Here is a 19,202-nt window from a genome sequence, read left to right on the forward strand (position 1 = left end):
CCATCGGGGCCGACGATGATGACGTGATGACCCTCAGCGCGTGCCTGAGCTGGCCCCTGCTTTGGCCGAAGAGCCAGATTCGTTTGGGGGCGGGGGACACCACCCCAAAGACAACACCGCCAGTCGTGCCGGCGCCAAGTCGGCCCCATGGCAAGACCGCCGCAACGGTGCCGGACATCCCTATGCCACTGGATCCAAACATGCATATGGCACAGGATCAGAATGACGACGACGACGATACATTAGCCAACGTCGATCAGTACTTTGCCGATCATGGGTACGGTGGCGACTTCATGGGGCCTCCTTCTCAAGAACCCAACCCAACAAAAGACGTGCGCGATCTAGCTGGTACCGCGGAGAAGCCAAGTTGCAACAGGCGTCGTCTGTAGTTCAGCTCTCAGGAGACGCCTCCAGCTGCCGACTTCACCGAGCCTCAGATAGGCGAGGTGCGAAATATGATCAGCCCCAACACACTCAAGAAGGCGGTCTGTGAGCAGAACTCGGCCCCATTACAGGAGAAGAAGAAGGCACGCAAAAGAAAGACTAACAAGGGTGCGGGCCAGCCGGCACCGAGTACGATCCGTGCTCAGGACGGGCCACCTTCAACTGACGATATCTCGAGGAGGGTGCATGTGGCGGGTAGGCCGATGCTACCGAGAAATATGCTCGATGCTGCAACCGGTGCTATGCGGAGTCTGCATGACAGTGTTCTTTCTTTGGAGAAGCGGCGTCTTGGAGAGAAGGATGTGGCATACCCGGTTTTCGCGGCCAAGGTGCCAGAGGGCAAGGGCTTTGTGGATAACTCCATCGGGGGTATGATCGTCCTGCGGTTTGATGACATCCACGCTATGTTGAAACTTCATCCGCTGCACTACACCTTCGTTCGGCTATTTTCGCTGAGTATGGAGATGCGGATCAATCGCGACAAGACCCCGGACATCGTCATAGTCGACCCCTTCTACATGCGTGCCAAGATCTTGGGCAGCGCTGGGGACCGGCAAGTCGCGAGTTCTTACCTCGAAGGCGTCATTCTGGCAAACCAAGATAAGGATAACTTCCTTGTGCCTTACTTTCCCGAGTAAGTCCTCCCCTCAACCGCCCCGTAACATATGAATTCTTAGATTTCGATCGTTTTTCTTTTAACATTCCGTGTTTTCTGCAGTGACACACATTGCACGCTCATCCTCCTAAGCCCCAAATATTCCATGGCCACGTATTTCGACCCAGACCGTCAGTCGAACGTAGACTACACAAATGTCAAGAAGGTTCTTGATGATGTTCTCCCCGGCTACGTCAAATCTGGAGGCACCTTCACCAGGCCTATTCGTAAGTACGGCAAGCACGTGTTCTCCCACAATACGACGTTCTGCTGCGTCAAGCAGCCGCCTGGCGGTCAGAAGGGTGCCTACTACGCCATCCATCACATGCGGGCGATCGTACGGGACCATCATCAACTTCTGCTACCGAGTAGACTCAAAGATTGGGCCGCGAGCGTGTCGGCAATCCAGGACGCGGACATTAGACAAGAATTCTTTCGCATCCACTCGGAGTTTGCGGAAATCATCCATCAAGATGTCCTTCGTACCTCGGGGCAGTTCTACCTCAGAAATCAACCGTCCAACAGTGACATCGACACAATCCTACAAATGCAGGCTGACAACGCCCGTTGTTTCATGACTCCCACGATAGACGGCGGCTTCATCCACGCTCCGGTCCCTTGAGTCGAGTCGAAAGCAGTGATGCTGTGTCTAGTTCTGAAACATCGATTGGCTCATGTTGTAATTAAACTTTAATGAACTTGTAGTATGTATCTTTGGTTTCGAGAGTCGTTCAACTTAGATGTAATCGATGCTATTAATGTCTTGCTTTTCTCTTCCGATTGTTCTGTTGCATACTTATATATTGCTTATGTATTGTCTGTGAATTGGTACTAACGTTTCGTTTCGCTACTGCATAGCGATCCCGTGGTATGTCGTGTACAAGGGTAAGGTTCCCGGAGTCTACGACGACTGGGAGGAGTGTCGGAGACAGGTTCACCGATTCAGCGGTAACAGTTACAAAGGGTACGCCACTAGGGCCGAGGCCGAATCTAGATACGCCCACTATCTAGCGGGAGAGGGGAGGGAGCGTTGGAGGAACCGGATGAAGACGAGTTTCATCGTGATGATGCTCATCGTGATGACCGCAGCTCTCTTCTATGTGATGGTAGTTAAGATGATCGATATCGACTTGTAATGTGAAGACAAACTCGCGGTCTCGAGACTTGTAATATAATGTTCTATCTTTGTTCGGTCTTTTCAATTCGGAGACTAATATGATGAATTGTATTCGGAGACTAAAATGATGAATTGTATTCAGAGACTAATCTTCTATTGTATTCGATGAATCTGTTGTTGATGTGTGCTGTCTATATTTTGTCCAATTATACATTTTGTAACATGTGCAAAAAACAGAAGAAAAAAAATAAAAAAAACCTAATATTCATACTAATGGCGCATCACATCATAGTGCGCCATTAGTATGCCAAAGGATACTAATGGCGCATCACTAAACAGTGCGCCATTAGTATGCCGAAGTTACTAATGGCGCATCCTGTAGTTGTGCGCCATTAGTATGCCAAAGCACCTGGGTATAGATGGCCCCCTGGAAGGCATACTAATGGCGCACTATTGTATATACTAATGGCGCATCTGGGGTGCGCCATTAGTATACCAGATACTAATGGCGCACCAGTGATGCGCCATTAGTAAAATATACTAATGGCGTGGCACTAATGGCGCACCACTAATGCGCCATTAATGGCCAAATTAGGTGCGCCATTAGTAGGCCTTTTCCTAGTAGTGCCCCTCTTTTGTCTTCAATCCATTGGTAAATTTACTTGAGGCTATATTTTTATTTACCACTTGATATGTGTTTTTCTTGGAGCGTCTTGTATGATATGAGTCTTTGCTTTTTTGTTTGCAACAATCATCCTTGCTGTACACACCTTTTGAGAGGGAAAACTTTAATCGTAAATTTTTTAGAATACTCTATGTGCATCACTAGTATCTTTTGAGCTAGGAAGTTTGCTCTAGTGCTTCACTTATATCTTTTTAGAGCACGGCGGTGGTTTTATTTTATAGAAAATTTTGAACTCTCATGCTTCACGTATATGATTTTTAGAGTCTTAAACAGCATGGTAATTTGCTTAGGTTATGAATTTAGTCCTAATATGATGGGCATCCAAGAGGGATATAATAAAAACTTTCATACAAGGAGCATTGAATATATGAGAAGTTTGATTCCTTGCATTTTTTTTAGATACAAAGATGGTAATATTAGAGTCATGCTAGTGAGTAATTGTGGATTGGTAGAAATACTTGTGTTAATGTTTGTGATTCCCATAGCATGCATGTATGGTGAACCGTTATGTCATGAAGTCGGAGCATGATTTATTCTTTGATTGTCTTCCTTATGAGTGGCGGTTGGGGACGAGCGATTGTCTTTTCCTACCAATCTACCCCCTATGAGAATGCCTATTAGTACTTTGTTTCGATGGCTAATAAACTTTTGCAATAAGTATGTGAGTTCTTTATGATGAATGTTGAGTCCATGGATTATACGCACTCTCACCCTTCCACCATTGCTGGCATCTCTAGTACCGCGCAACTTTCGCCCATGCATTAAACCCACGATATATAATTCCTCAAAACAGCCACCATACCTACCTATTATGGCACTTCCATGGCGACTCTGAGATATATTGCCATGCAACTTCCACCGTTTCATTTTTTTATGACACATACCATCATTGTCATATTGTTCTCATATGCATGAGTCATTTATATAGAGTCATTTTTTGTTCTAGTATCGAGTTCTAATTCTTGAAGTTGTAAGTAAATAAAAGTGTGATGATCATCATCATTAGAGCATTATCCCATGTGAGGAAAGGATGATGGAAGCTATGATCCCTCACAAGTTGGGATGAGTCTCCGGACTTTAAGAAAATAAAAGAGGCCAAAGAAGCCCAAATAAAAAAAGAGGCCAAAGAAGCCCAAAAGTTGGGATGAGTCTCCGGACTTTAAGAAAATAAAAGAGGCCAAAGAAGCCCAAATAAAAAAAGAGGCCAAAGAAGCCCAAACGAAAAAATGAGAGAAAAAGAGAGAAGGGACAATGTTACTATCCTTTTCCAAACTTGTGCTTTGAAATAGCACCATGTTCTTCATGATAGAGAGTCTCCTATTTTATCACTTTCATATACTAGTGGGAATTTTTCATTATAGAACTTGGATTGTATATTTCAACGATGGGATTCCTCAAATTGCCCTAGGTCTTCCTGAGCAAGAAAGTTGGTGCACACCCTAGTTTCTTATTTAGCTTCCATACACTAATAGCTCTAGTCCATCCGTTGCATGGCAATCCCTACTCACTTGCATCGATGTCAATTGATGGGCATCTCCATAGCCTATTAATTTGCCTACACTATAAAAAATACCACTTCCGTGATGATACGTGTTTGTCACAGTAGGTCACGTTTTCTTTCATGCATGTACATCCATGAAGATTTTATGACAGAATCAAGATAGTCATACCTGTGTTGTCGTAGAAGTGTTCCATGACAATACCAAAATTATCATCACGGAAGTGTCCACTTCCATGATGATAAATGACACGTCATGGAAGTTCTTTCGTCAAGGGTAACTGACACGTGGCATCCAACATAATGGGTCGCCGTTAAGCTATCGGATTCCAGTTTGGATTCGATAACTCGTTAACAGCCCGGACCAATGGGGATTTTCCACGTGTAAAATTCTCAATGGCCAGAGGAACTACGTGTCGGCTCAGCGTTTGGACAGATGTCATCCACTCATTGGATAGGAGGCGCCTAAGGTACGTCGACACGTGGCACGGCCCGTTTTACTTGGTCAAAAGGTACCGGGCCAGCCCACGGAAAGGCTGTTAACGGCCCGTTCGCATATAGCCCATTTACAGCCTGCCAACTCATGGCCTGTTATAGCCCATCCGAGCCAGGTTATGGCCTATCCGAATTAGGCCCAGTAGCGTCATCTGGGCCGTCCAATATGATTCCAACCCATTGTAACTTCCGGCCCATGTATGGCCCATGACGTCTTTCGGTCCATATGAGGCCCTTTGTAACTCTGGGCCTATTAAAGGCCCGAGGTGAAACCGGGCCATAATGAACAGTGTATCGCTTTATACCCATTAACGACCCATTATTCTGTTGGGCCGCTTCCAGCCCGTGTTAACTTTCGGCCTTCTAAGGGCCCATTTATTCTTGGGCTCATTTCCAGCATTCGGTTACGTACTTACGGTCCATTACTGGCCTGTTCCGCTTGTGGGCAAAATTCAGCCCTTGGTTACAGTCGGCCCGTTTGTGGCCCATTAATCCGTTGGGCTATTTTCATAGTGTCATCAAATACGGCCCATTAACGACCCGTGATGCCTATCGATAGACCTACCGGTTCGTAGGCAGTAGCTAGATGGCTTCCTCTCTCTCTTTTGATACTCAATACAATGGTCTCTTGGACATCTATTTGATGTAACTCTTTTTTGCGGTGTGTTTGTTAAGATTCAATGAACTTTGAGTTTATGATTGGATCTATATCCATGAATATTATTTGAGTCTTCTTTTGATCTCTTATATGCATGATTATTTATAGCCACGTATTTCTTCTTCGACTCTTTGGTTTAGTTAGGCCAACTAGATCGATTTTTCTTGCCATGGGAAGAGGTGCTTTGTGATGGGTTCGATCGTGCAGTGTTCTTTCCTAGTGATAGAAGGGGCAGCAAGACACGCATGTATCATTGCTATTAAGGATAACAAGATCGGGGCTATTCCTACATGAATAGATCTCGTCTACATCATGTCATCGTTCTTATTGCAATACTACATTTTTCCATGAACTTAATACACTAGATGCATGCTGGATAGCGGTCGATGTGTGGAGTAATAGTTGTAGATGCAGGCAGGAGTCAGTCTACTAATCTTGGACGTGATGCCTATATATTGATCATTGCCATGGATATCGTCATAATTATTCAATCTTCTATCAATTGCCCAACAGTATTTTGTTTACCCACCGTGTGCTATTTCTTGAGAGAAGCCACTAGTGAAATCTACGGCCCCCGGATCTATTCTTTATCATATTTCCTTTGAGATCTATTTTTATTTGCTTTTATTTCCAGATCTATTATTCCACAAAACCAAAAATACCTTGCTGCACTTTTTTATTACTTATTTTATTTCGCGTTTTATCGAGATCTATTTATCCAATCTACCACAATTTTTATCCCGTCAACTTGACAATTTCTGGCGCCGTTACCCGAAAAGGGATTGACAACCTTATACGCGTCGGGTTGCAAGTATTTGTTCTTTGTCTGCAGGTACCGTTTACATAGTGTTGCTTGGTTCTCCTACCAGATTGATACCTTGGTGTCATAACTGAGGGAAATACCTTCTGTAGCTGTGCTGCATCATCCCTTCCTCTTTGGGGAAATACCGACATAGCTTCAAGCGACATCAATGCCTATTCACAAGGTTTAACTAGAGCTTCCCGCGCTGGTTCAAGGTTTGCCTCACGTATCGCGAGCCTTGGGGATTTCTTCTTGGAGGAACCACCTTGGAACATCTTCCTAAACATTTTCTTCCTCTGAAAATTTCTGAATTTTTAGTGACTCAAAATAAAAGTGAACAAAACTCAACAAAATTGATAGAAACTACTCCTACAAGTGTCTAGAGGCTATATCAAGCATCAAAACTAGTTTCAACCATATAGATTTGACATGAAAGCTCAAGAACATGATCACCAACAGTTGCTAAATGTGCAAATAATAAACCACTAGAGCAAAAACTAATTGGACCAACGGAGGACTCACATACTGATGAACAATCCCCCAAAACAGTTTCAGAAACAAAGTTCCGAGCAAAGAGATCGAAAATAGCAGCAAGATGAGCAAGAACACGGGTTTGAGCAATGGTGTGATTTTTTCTGGAGGAAGAAGTGCATGGGTGGCTGGAATAAGTGAGGGGGGCTACATGGGCCCCACAATCTTGCTACGCGCGCTCAGGGGGTGGCACACCCTGTGAGCTTGTGGCTCACAGGTGCACCCCCCTGGGGTGTGTTCAGTGCCAAAAAATTTCAAATATTTCAAAAAATCATATTAAATTTTCAGGGCATTTGGAGAACTTTTATTTTCTGGTCATTTTTATTGCACGGATAATTCAGAAAACAACATAATCAGGGTATTTCTACTTTATTATCTCTAAATAACAGAAAGTAAAAAGTGGGTACAGAAAATTTTGTTTACTAAATTCATCGACAACATGCCCGTCAAAAGGAATCCATTAATAAGGTTAAGTCTTATTAACAAACTTCTTCCGAATGACATGAAATCAGAGAATCTTCGTATAGCACTACGTTTCCTCAACGGGGATATGCATGTCCCCAACAATAAGAATTTCATATTTCTTTTTGACGGGAGGAATAGGTAATTCAAAACCTCCAATAGTAATCGTTGAAATTATTCCAATAGTATGTTCATTACCATTAACATGAAAACACTACCAGAAACTCGAATTTTCCTGTGAGTCCAAAACCGACAGGAAAATATGATGTACCACAGGAAAAGTATTTCCTGTCGGCCACCCGTCAGGGTTAGCCGTCAGGGATAGCTTGACAGGGAAAATAAACTATGCCTGTCGGTTGGCCAACAGGAACTATATTCCTGTCGGGTTTCCATATTTCCCTGACGGGTTTGGCCCTACAGGGTTATATGGGCATCAGGATTGGCAAACCAGGGAAATAGTATATCCCTGTCATACATAACCGTCAGGAAAAAAAGAAACCAATGAAGAAAAATAATATTGATGGTTTTATACATAGTTATTCCATAACCCATGATATTTAGAACATAGAAACATCACTATCAATTGTTTCCATCAACCAGAGATACAAATTCACATGTCTTCGGATACAGTTCCATAGAATTTACGTACATGAATCGAAGGTCAATGAAAACAGAGCTGCAACATCTAAACACACACAAGTGCATCAACTAAATATGCACAAGAGATCTCATTTTCTAAAATCTTTTTGTTGCAGCTTAAGTTGCAAGCTTTTCTTCAAGGTTACCCTGCAGTGGATATATTATTGAACTTGTAAAAATGTGCAAGTGCCAACTGTTTGCTACAAAAAGGTACGAGAAACAGGAACGATATCTATAAGATATAATAAGCATAATCTATTTGGTATCTCAGATTCTCCCAATAACATTGGCATATATACCCAACTTGTTTTTGTCTCAGCAAAGTTACCAACTTCTACAGCTTATAGACTAATAATGGGGTGGTTTTTTCTAGCATCATATCTCAGATTTGATAGTAACCATGCAACTGGCAAAATCCACTTAAATGACAACTGGATTAGTTTGACAGAATTATCACCTAACTTCCTGAGCAGATAAGTCATTAGAGACTTCTTGCAAGAAACCACACTACCAATGTCAATACTCTTAAGTCTATCCATTTCAAATGTTCAAGAAAGATGGGAAGAGTCATCATCATCTCCATATCTCCATAAGAATAAAAAAGCAAAAACATTATGCATTTATTCGATAATGTAACAGCATGGGAATTGTACATCATGGTGAGACAATAAAAGACCCCAAAGAAATACAAAGAGGTTGTGTTCACACTAAACCAACATAGCAACAACTGGCTCAATGATGTTGGTCTCATGATCTTGGGCACACTGGACATAGCATGATATGTTTTTAATATACGCGAGAAAACTTTACTGGCAATTATTCTTGATAAAACTTGCAGATGATGGTGAAAGCAAAAGTAAAATACCTTGATTAGAGGCTCTTGCATCTCTCATAGATCCCCAATCTTAAATTCTGCTCCTAATAAGAATGAACTGCAAACTAGCAAAATAAGACATCGATCAGGTGTTGATCAATATTTAATTTCTAGGTTCACGTGCATAGAACAACAAAATATGAAAGGGAATATTTCCACTTAATTTGGAAGAATCTTATTCAATTTCTTGAAATTGAGTGATAGCTCAACCACCTGCTTTAACCTCTATGTTGCACTGATAATTTTATTTAATTCTTCCCAAAAAAACATAATGAAAGAGACTAAAATAAGAAGGTATGGACAAACAAGTTAGAGAGCAGACTCTTACTCTAATGGATAGTAAGACAATCAAAAAATCATAAGGAAATAGAATGCAATACTACTAGGGAAAGGGGTGACCCCAAACAGAGGACAGTTGTTACTTGATGCTTCAGTAAATTAGTACAGAAGTTCAGAACAACAATGTAAGGAGTGACATCCATTCATCTATGCAATGTATTGATAATTTTCAGAGCAATGCAATATCTACAGGTCATCGCACCCAGACACTTGCATCCACCTTGTACAACTAAGAGCTACAATCAACTAGTTCCAAAAATGTACAAATATACTATTTTAATTGATTGTGTGCAACTCGGCAAGATTGTGCACCTTCTCCAGCAGGAACAACCAATTGTGTGCTTGCACTGCAATTGTTCAATCTTTAATATAAGAACGAAAGCAAAATACAACTTAAGGGAGAAGGAAGAACACTGTGAGCTTAAATATGAGGAATACACAAGAATTGTTAAGTACTAGATAATAAGACAGTAAGAAATTCTAAGAAGCAAGTAGTAAAAGGACTAACTAAATTAAGATGACATATAGTATGGCCTACAATAGGAGCCCCTGAGCATATCTTTGTCTTGTTAATTGTTATAACAGAGCATTCATATCTTGAGCATAGTTGTTGGTAATAGGCGTTTCCTGGTACAGTTTCATTGTCAATAATCTGAAATATAACGTCTAGGTGCATTTCAGATGTTCTCGAGCATACTGAAGATAGCATGATCTTGCGAGATAGAAAACTTGAATCGAAATTAATCAATACATGAATTTGGAGACATGTAGTGAAATAACAGTATGTACCGTACCATGTCAAGGGCAGAGGATATTACACCTCTCTTTTAGTTGGATCATGAACCATAAATCCTACTCCTGATCTGGATGAACTGTAACTAGGAAAAGGATATACCAAATGGGTGTTCATAAGTATCAAAGTGGGGAATGGTTCATACTACTTGGAAGAAAAATATGAGACTATTTCTTGCCGTCTAGTGAATATCAGCTTCTTGCACAGTTCCTCGTATTTCCAATGCAGCAGCTCAGTGCTTCCTGAATGTCAACATATTTAAAGTAGGTAAAATCAAAATGTATGGACAGAAAAAAATAGAGATTGAATAATTATGGTGTTGTACAGTAAGTCAATGAAAAAAACCACTGAAATAGAAAGAAAATTATCATTTAGGCTGAAATAACATTACATGCAAAATTATGGGTATCCAACCCATTTGTACTACAAGTTTGAGAACTAATTGAAACTCCCCAAGTATCCCACCCATTCTTAGTAAAATTTCAGATCCTGCGGATACGTACTGTTGTATCCATACTTATTTAAGTAATAATAAGGCAGCAATAAATGGTTGCAATTTCCTCAAAGACATTGCAGAAATCCAGAACGAGATTTGAGATCCAAGGAGCTGCACCAGTTTTGGGGATTATTATGCATCCAAACCACAATTCTGTAGATCAGATCTGAGGTCGGATTTGGGGATTCCTAGAGCTGCACCAGATTTGGGGATCCGGAGATGCAGTAAACAGGAAACAACCGAGATTTGAGATTTAGGTCACGTACCTCAATGACGCCGGTGAACTGCTCAAGTTGGGGTGGATTCTCAATGGTGGCGTCGGTGGTGGTGTGGTCCGAGCAGGGCCGTGGTGGAGGAGCAGGCCAAGCGTTGGTGTCGTAGGGTAATGTCCAGAACGGAGATGGGACGACGTCGTGTCCCAATAGCAGAGGAACCATGGATGATGGTGTTCAGCGGGTACAGATCCATAACATAGAGCAGGTTGAGGCGCTCGGGTGACCTTGGAAGGCATGGATGGTGGTCGGAGGCCTCGAAGGAAGGGAGGGATTGGGTGGCGCAGAAGGAAGGGATAAGATTTGGGGGTGGATTTGGGCGTCGATGATGGACGAGAAAAGAGGGCCATGGCGGGGCATAGTTTCCAGATGCGCGGGCCTGAATTTTTTTTGCACCCTAGTGTTTCGCGAGTGGGCCGAAACTTGTATTCCTGTCGGTCCTTACTCAGCCCACACGAATATTGGACATATCCCTGGCGTGCAGGAGGCGACCGACAGCCCAATTCGTTTTCCTGTGGACTAGTTGCGAGCCCGATAGTAAAATTAGTCGACCCACAGAAATATTACGGTTTCTGGTAGTGAAAGTGACCTTGCCCTTGTTGCAATCAATAACAGCCCCTGTAGTGTTCAAAAATGTTCTACCAAGGATGATCGAGATACTGTCGTCTTCAGGTATATCAAGAATAACAAAGTCTGTTAAGATAGTAACATTTCCAACAACGACGGGCACATCCTCACAAATACCGATGGGTATAGCAGTTGATTTATCAGCCATTTGCAAAGAAATTTCAGTTGGTGTCAACTTATTCAAATCAAGTCTTTTGTATAAAGAGAAAGGCATAACACTAACACTGGCTCCTAGATCACACAACGCAGTTTTAACATAGTTTCTTTTAGTTGAGCAAGGTATAGTTGGTATTCCTGGGTCTCCTAGTTTCTTTGGTATTCCACCTTTAAATGTATAATTAGCAAGCATGGTGGAAATTTCAGCTTCTGATATCTTTATTTTATTTGTATGAATATCTTTCATATACTTAGCATAAGGAGTTTTCAAAATATCAGTCGAACGCAAACAAAAAAAGACAGGTCTAAGCATTTCAACAAACCATTCAAATTCTTCATCGTTTTTATTCTTTGAAGCTTTAGGGGATAAAGTCATAGGTTTCTGAACCCATTGTTCCCTTTCTTTACCATGTTTCCTAGCAATGAAGTCTCTTTTATCATATCTTTTATTCTTAGGTTGTGGGTTATCAAGATCAACAGCAGGTTCTATCTCCACATCATTATCATTACTAGGTTGAGCATCTACATGAACATCATCATTATCCTTATTACTAGGTTCATGTTCATCAGCATCAGAAATAGAAATATCATTTGGATTCTTAGGTGTGTCTACAGTAGGTTCAAAGCATGCAAAGTCCTATCATCATTCTGCCCATACCCGAGTACTCAAGTCTCCTTCTTCGGAGATGAAACAGCACACTTGTCATCTTTGTTCCAAGGCATAGGTTCTCCATTAAGAAGAGTAGATATGGTCTCCCACATCCTGAAATCCGCAGTTAAACTCATCTTTTTAAACCCAGTTTCATACTCACAGTTTTGGTTCTATAGGTCATAGACTTGTGCTTGTAGATCCTCCATCCTGACGTGGAGACGATCAATGGCCTCCGAGATCTTGTCGCTGTCCCACTTCCACTCATGGACAAAATCCCTGATCATGGAGTGGTTAGAATCAACTCCATGCTCCACCATCCTCTGGCACTTGAAGAGTTCTTGCTCCACGTCTTCGAGTGTGGACTTCTTGTCTCCCTCCTTTTTCGGCCCTTTGAGATCCTTGATGTGAAGCACCCCATCCCCGTAATCAAGAATCTAACTAACCTGGCACACCAAAACACCCTCCCGCAATTTTCGTCTGATGCACCCGCCGCATTCATGCCGGCCCAAAGCATGCAGCAGTGATGTCAGCTAGGACTATGTTGGTATTTCCCCAAAGAGTAAGGGATGATGCAGCATAGCGACGGTAGAAATTTCCCTCAATGAAGAAGCCAAGGTTATCCAACCAGTAGGAGAACCAAGCAACACAATGTAAACAGCCCCTGCACACAGATAACAAATCCTCGCAACCGGCGTGTTAAAGGGGTTGTCAATCCCTTTTGGGTAGCGGCGCCCCAAGATGGGCGAACAGACGTGTGGAAATTGTAGTAAATTGATAGATCGAACACCAAACAGGTCAAAAAATAAATAAGAATAAATTGCAGTAAGGTATTTTTATATTTTCAGTTTAATAGATCTGAAAATAAATGTAAAGGAAAAGTAGATCGTAAAGGCCAATATATGAGAAAGAGACCCGGGGGCCGTAGGTTTCACTAGGGGCTTCTCTCGAGAAAAATAGCAAACGGTGGGTGAACAAATTACTGCTGGGCAATTGATAGTACTTCAAATAATCATGACGATACCCAGGCAATGATCATTATATAGGCATCACGTCCAAGATTAGTAGACCGACTCCTGCCTGCATCTACTACTATTACTCCACACATCGACCGCTATCCAGCATGCATCTAGTGTATTAAGTTCATGGAAAAACGAAGTAATGCAATAAGAATGATGACATGGTGTGGAAGATCTATCTATGTAGAGATAGACCCCATCATTTTATCCTTAGTAGCAATGATACATACGTGTCGGTTCCCCTTCTGTCACTTGGATCAAGCACCGTAAGATCAAACCCACTACAAAGCATCTCTTCCCATTGCAAGATAAATAGATCAAGTTGGCCAAACAAAACCCAAATATCGGAGAAGAAATGCGAGGCTATAAGCAATCATGCATAAAAGAGATCAAATAAACTCAAATACTTTCATGGATATAAAAAGATATAATTGATCATAAACTCAAAGTTCATCAGATCCCAACAAACACACCGCAAAAGAGTTACATCATATGGATCTCCAAGAGACCATTGTATTGAGAATTCAGCGAGAGAGAAGAAGCCATCTAGCTACTAACTACGGACCCGAAGGTCTACAAAGAACTACTGACGCATCATCGGAGAGGCAACAATGGAGGTGGTGAACCCCATCCGAGATGGTGTCTAGATTGGATCTGGTGGTTCTGGACTCTGCGGTGGCTGGATCAATATTTCGTCGACTCCCCTAGGGTTTATGGAATATTGGGGTATTTATAGAGTAAAGAGGCGTACGTCCGGTGGGCACCCGAGGTGGGCACAACCAACTAGGGCCCGCCTGGGCCTCCTGGAGCGCCTTGGTGGGTTGTGCCCTCCTCGGAGCACCCCCCCCCCCCGGCGCAGCCAGGGCCCATTACATGTCTTCTAGTCCATAAAAAATCTCCGTAAAGTTTCGTTGCATTTGGACTCCGTCTGATATTGATTTCCTGCGATGTAAAAAACATGCAGAAAACAGCAACTGGCACTTGGCACTATGTCAACTAGTCATCACCCCGTGCAGGCTGCACGGGCTAGTTTCTTGTATATGATTTATATAAAACATTGTCACGAGATAAAAATGAGGAAAATATACATAATAATTCTTTTCTTAGTTCCCGGTCAATGTGACTGTTTGTCTATCCTTGGCAATTTTCGAAAGGGATGTCGCATCGAGCAAGAAAAGGTCAGCCATAATTTGTACACTCTGAGGAACAAACAGGTCAAAAAATAGGTAAGCAAACATCATGGGAACAGTATACAGATTCCTTAAATAAGAACAAATTCACAGAATAATAACATTTTGAAAAGCAACTTGTCACAAAACATGAGAAAGGGATAAACTTAGAGTAGTCATTGTTTGTGCCAAGAGCCCAAGTCACAATCATAAGTGGGAAACATTATACCGGTCACTATTGACCACAGGTTAGGGGATAAATAATTAATGGATTACACTTCACGATAATCTATAGAAGATATTTCGGTGGCATTTGAAAACTTCACAATGACCATGACAACTTGTAAGAAAGTGATAACTTTCCATTGACCCGGGCTTTAACTTCTGCACAAAGCAAGTTTCATTTCTAAATTCGAGCAAGCGAGAAGTTTAGTGCATATTCAAATTAAAGTAGATTAGTTTTATGTGGTATATACCTGCAAAAACAATTTTAGTTAACAATCTAAGCCCATTGTAACCCTTACTATTTAATTACTATATACAAACCATAAATTACGCCCAAAAAGTTGTATGATGGACATTAAGCATGTGCCACGTGGCTGACTTGTCGGCATGGTTCAACCCTTCTTTTGTTAGGAAAATATTTACCATTTTATATTGTACATGTGTAAGATAATAATATATATGTGTACATAAGTATTGACTTCTGTAGTAGCTTCAATATGGATGGTATTTGTACAAAAAATAACCTAAGCAATTTGATGTTGGGAAATACCTGGTATGTATTTTGCAATGTCAACTAAGTTTCAGTTTGGATTAGAAATCACAGCCCATAGAAAAATAATAACCGATTTGATGCCATCCATAAAATCCAAAGGGAAGTACTTAATCACTTGGGAGACACAAAGTAGGAGACATGCCAACGGCAACATAATCTGTAGACATTGATTACCTAGAGTCGTCGGCAGAAGCAAAAACACGGGTCAATCATGAACCCGTATGTTTATTCAGTTGCAAAAGGCGACAGTATCTGATATGCGCATGACTACCATGACAGTATGAGCATATGTCACCTACTTCACATACAGATTGGATATTTAGTTGTATATTTAGCACCAACAAAACCATAAAGCTTACTATAGTCTCCATATATATATATATATATATATATATATATATATATATATATATATTATAGAAGATTAGATCATGTTTCTTTATACACGCACAAAAAAGAATACCTTTCTATTATGATTATTTATTCATCATTATTTTAGGCATATTAGTATGGAAGCTAGGCTAGTATTGTGGTAGTGATTCCAGTTTGATTCGTTGAAATCTGCAGCTCTTTGTTTCAACTCCGAGGTTGGCGCTGACGTCATTGGTGAGAAAATTCGATGAAAAAAAACCATCAAAAGCACCTCAAAGAAACCGATGACATAGTTCGTGCAGACAACAATATCGATATGATGAATAAATAATAATCTAACAAACAATTTTGGAGAAAGGGAGAGACAACTGGGGACGTACTTACTCATGTGACGTGCTCGAGGGAGGAGATCGCGTCGGATCCTCATAGAAACTTCCGAAGCAGAGGCGACGTATGTACTGGTGTGGGGCCTTCGGGAGAGGAGATCGTGACGAATCCTCCTAGAAACTTCAGAAGCGGAGGCGATGGGACCTGGGATGTGGTCGCTGCAGCCTTGAGAAAGGGGTGGATGGGTGAGGTCGTCTGTATCCATCACGCTGATCTGATGATCCATCGTTCTCTTCTGTTGGCAGCAGCAAGAAAGGTCAGAACACCCGCGGAGGAGGCGCTGGAGACCTCCCCAAGAGGATGTCTAGCGAACAGGATAGGCGGCGGCCAATTCTGCAAGGAACAAACGAAGGTGAGGAAGGGTAGGGTAAATAATATCACATCTATCTTTTTTTAGAATCAGATCAGATTTTTTTTTGAGGAATTAGAATCAGATCAGATATCACGTCCATCTAGTTAGGACGTTTTTCTAAAGAAAAGTCTAATTAGACTGTACGGCCCATCTAGTCATGAGTCTCCCTCAAAAAACACTATGGGAGGTAGGCGTGGAACATCATGCATGGACTCTGTATACATCTAACGGCTGTCAATAACTATTAGATAGATCTAATGGTCAATAATCTAATTCTCAAGAATTAACGTGGAGTCTCCGTTGGTGCTTTCAATTAGTAAATATAAGATATGTTAGTACCAAAAAATGATATAAAATGATTATAAAACATCCAAGATTGATAATATAACAGCATGGAACAATCAAAAATTATAGATAGTTGGAGACGTATCAGCATCCCCAAGCTTAACTCCTACTCGTCCTCGAGTAGGTAAGTGATAAAAACAGAATTTTTGATGTGGAATGCTGCCTAACATGTCATATCATATTCTTTTCTTTATAGCATGGACATTTCGACTTTTATGTGATTCAAAGCAATAGTCTAGTTTTGACATGATAATTTAAATACTCAAGCAGATCAACAAGCAACCATGTCTTTCAAAATATCAACGCTAAAATAAGTTATCTCTAGCACGTCATGCTCAACTATTGATCCATTCATGAAACACACTCGCATATTAGCTACCCCCAATACTTAAGTACGACCATATTGCCTCCTAGTTGGTGCTTTTATAAGAGAAGGTGGAGTAGCGACCCGACCCAAATGGATCCAAGTCTCTGTGCTTAAGTGTCATCTCTGGATCGTTATGCTGACACACACAGTACTCGAGTAATTATAACAAAATTAAATCACACACTTTATTACATTGAGGTCCTCAAACGAGTATCTATTACAATAATGTGGCCAAAGGCCATCTAAATAAAAAATAAGTACGGAAGCATCGAAGGTAAATGAGTCCATCCAACTCCACGGCAAACTTAATGCAGAACAACGACCTATCGCACATTTAATCCTCATCGGAAAAGTTTGCAACATGAGACGTTGCAGCCGCGTAGGTCAACACATGGAATATGCTGGCAATTTCACACCATAGAATAATAATAAATGAAAAGGCTATCTCTATATGCAAATTTAGCTGGTGGAGGCTCTAAGTTTAAATTTTTGCATAAAGCTAATTTTTGCATAAAGCTAATTTTTCCCTACAACCAAGGAATAAATTATTATTTACTACTAAATTAAAATGCCATTATTGAGAAAGTTCCTCCAACTCAATCCCAGAATTCCCAAGTTATTAGTAACCCAATAATTTCATTAAAAAGAGTGATGAGATCAACCAATAATTCACTTCTACATACTCAAGTTGTCTATAACCGGGGACACGGCTAATCATGATTAGTTTGTACACCTTGCAGAGGTTTGCGCACTTTTCCCCACAAGACTCGACCACCTCCATGATCGGAAGATCGAGACATAGCCTTTCTGAAATATTTCCTCCAAACCCTGGGTAGACCGGTACACCTACTTTCCCCTACATCAGCTAGTCTACCACGGAAAGAGGTCACACAACTTACTCAACTATGTCAGAGCTCATAATGGCTTGTGGCTGCACATGGAAGTTTCTAGGCATGAAATATCTTTTGATCCCTTTGAGCCTGGGTGGCGGACCTAGGGTAATCACACGGGTACTCCGGGATTCCCCTTGGGCAAGCACTGGTTACTCCATATGCCCCAAACAATCCACCCAGATGTGTATTAAAGTTGCCACCTTATGTTGTCCCAAAATTATTATCTCTCACAACTTGCATGGATCACTCATACCAATCCCCGTCTACGAGCATGGCTAAGCAATATATGACATAACGAATATTCCCGGGGTGATCAAAGGTCATAGGTTCCTATCACATGAACTACATACAATAACCACATGTTCCCAATCCTACTCATGCAATCTTTGAGGATGAAACTAATACATGGTAAAAACTGGGTATTGAAAAGTATGATCAAAGTGTGAACTTGCCTTGCTGACGTTCGTTGAACTGTAAAGATTCGTGGTAGCAAGCTTCATACTCCGGATGATCTAGCGTAAGTAAGCAATAACATACATAAGCATACAAGCAAAGATCCAAAAAGAAAAAGAAATAAAAGACTTCGAAAAACTTCAAAAACAACCAAATAAAGTTTCTGTACAGAACGTATTTTTTACAGAAGCAAAAATAAATGGTTTTGGTTTTAATAGAAATTACACGTCATCAGCTTTGATTTGCAAAAAGAACACCCAAAACGGAGTTACAGAACTCGAGTTACGGCCTAACGGAGTTTGAATTCAGAATAGTTTGAATTAAAAATTTAAAATTTTCAAAAATATTTTTCATTTGGTTCTCTGGATAGAGGATATTTTTTATGAACTAGTAGGAAAAAGAATCACCTAAATCAGATCTATATATTAAAAGATATATTAGAAAGAAGATTTGATATAGAATCTGAGATTGAAAAAAATACTGGAAAAGGAGAAAAAAATCAGACCTATTGCTGGGTGCTCACCGGACTTGTCACCGGCGACGAGGAAGAAAGCGGCTCCGGTGTGCTTCGGCAAAGGATGTGTGCGGGACGGTGAAGAGCAACGTGAGGCTGATCCGAGGAGCGGTGTCGTGGGGTCGGTATCGTCTCCTGGCGTGGTGGAGAAGCCGCCGGAATCCACGAACTCCGGCGAGCAATTGACGTGGATAGGGAGGGGGAAAAGCTCCAGAAGGAGAGGTATTCGGACGAGGGGTGAGAGAGGCTTGCGGGGTGCTTCTTATAGGCTTCGGGAGGTCCGAATTCGAGCAGACAATGGAGTATAATGGTGGCTGTTCAGTTTCTCTGTAATGGCCACTACGCCTCGATTGATGGCGCA

The 19,202-nt window shown here is 41.4% G+C and overlaps 1 long non-coding RNA gene across 6 annotated transcripts; it reads right to left on the reverse strand.

The window, feature by feature from the left end:
* Positions 1-6,196: 6,196 nt before the first annotated feature.
* On the reverse strand, positions 6,197-11,096 carry LOC109743129 (uncharacterized). 6 transcript variants are annotated; one of them, XR_012189826.1, is made up of 4 exons: positions 10,755-11,096; positions 10,171-10,234; positions 8,852-10,071; positions 8,193-8,750 (listed from the first exon to the last, which is right to left on the reverse strand). It is a non-coding gene; the product is annotated as an uncharacterized lncRNA (long non-coding RNA). The 6 variants fall into 6 exon arrangements; XR_006666571.2 differs by having other exon boundaries at positions 8,852-9,546; positions 9,994-10,234; positions 10,755-11,095; XR_005762711.3 differs by lacking the exon at positions 8,193-8,750 and adding an exon at positions 6,197-6,650 and having other exon boundaries at positions 8,852-10,234.
* Between the last annotated feature and the right edge of the window lie 8,106 nt (positions 11,097-19,202).

This window comes from Aegilops tauschii, chromosome 7 (assembly GCF_002575655.3).
Source record: "Aegilops tauschii subsp. strangulata cultivar AL8/78 chromosome 7, Aet v6.0, whole genome shotgun sequence".
Classification (NCBI taxonomy): Eukaryota; Viridiplantae; Streptophyta; class Magnoliopsida; order Poales; family Poaceae; genus Aegilops; species Aegilops tauschii.